The following is a 1,320-nucleotide window of genomic DNA, read 5'->3' as shown; positions in this document are numbered from 1 at the left end:
ACACGAGGTCGTTTGCATAAGCCCGCTGGATAGCTTTTTCAAAGCAGAAGGGCGGGCTAAAAACAGGTCGTTTGGGTCAACCCTTAACTCGGTTCCCACAACCGAGTCGAGGGGTTGGTTTTCGACTTACTAGGAACTTGGTTGCTGGAACTTACTTTTTGGGTTGAAGTGTGCTGGTCATAGGGACCGAAGAGAGTTGGTTGTGGTCACCGAGTACATGGTGAAGGGTACGTGTGTGAGACTGGTTGTGGTAACTAGGTTTACAGCTGAGCCAACCCAGTTTAACATGGTTATGGTGATTATGCTATAGTTTATTACACCCGTACGCTGCTCGGTTGTGAGAACTATCTTTTCTGTTGCAGTGACTGTGCCTTGGATAGTACTGATCACCCTGTTCGTAGTTCACAAAACCCATTTGGTGCTGGTTGTAACACCCGTCCGCATAGTGTTACCAAATGGCTTTAGACAAATCTAGTCAATGTAAGAGAATCATACATCTCGTTCTGATTTTGACCGGCTTACCCTACACTAAGTTGCGACTGTGGCTCTAATATTGTTCGGTCCCTTGCAAGTGTATTGCTATTAAGAAAATAAGTTAAGAGTTTAATAAACCTTTTAAGATGTCTTTTTGTAAGATTAAATTACTTCTAGACATTCTACGAGTGAACACCATTATTTTGTGTTCCAATGAAAAATATGAATTAAAAGTTGTCAAATTAAAAGTGTAATCCCAGATGTGGATTCCTCTTGCAAAATTAAAACGGAAATGTCTTATGCTCAGAGCCGATCAGAGTCGAAACGGCAAAGTTATTGGTCCCCAAACTGACAAAAGGGCCAAAAACCAACAAATTGTCAATTTGAGAGGAAATAACTCTGCCATTTCGATTTCGATCGTCTTCGGGCATAAAACATTATCGTTTTATTTATTTTCCCTTCTGAATTTTCATGGTGTAATACATCTTCTATCCGAAAACGGGCCTTCGGCCAGTTGGAGTGATGGCTTGCTTTGGACCATCTTTTTGCCAGGTACGTTTTCTGTCTCCTTCGTAATCAAAACTCAACAAACGAAGTATTCTTTTCATATGCTGAACATCTTTGGCTGTGTGTGCCGCAGTTTGTAGAATACATGCAAGTTATGCCAAATCCCTTCTAAGTTATTGATGTTAGCTTATGAATCAAATAACACACCTATGAAAAGATACATACACCCAGAAAAATGCGTTCTTGATTCAAGCCCAGCGCCGTACTCAACATTGTGTACTTGAGAATTGTTCTTGATTCAAGTCCCATTTGCTCTCGTACAACGGCTGGGTGCGCCGA

This window comes from Frankliniella occidentalis, unplaced genomic scaffold (assembly GCF_000697945.3).
Source record: "Frankliniella occidentalis isolate FOCC.00 unplaced genomic scaffold, Focc_3.1 Scaffold309, whole genome shotgun sequence".
In the NCBI taxonomy this organism is placed as follows: Eukaryota; Metazoa; Arthropoda; class Insecta; order Thysanoptera; family Thripidae; genus Frankliniella; species Frankliniella occidentalis.
The sequence above is the reverse complement of the archived record's forward strand: the minus strand, read 5'-3'. Positions refer to the sequence as shown.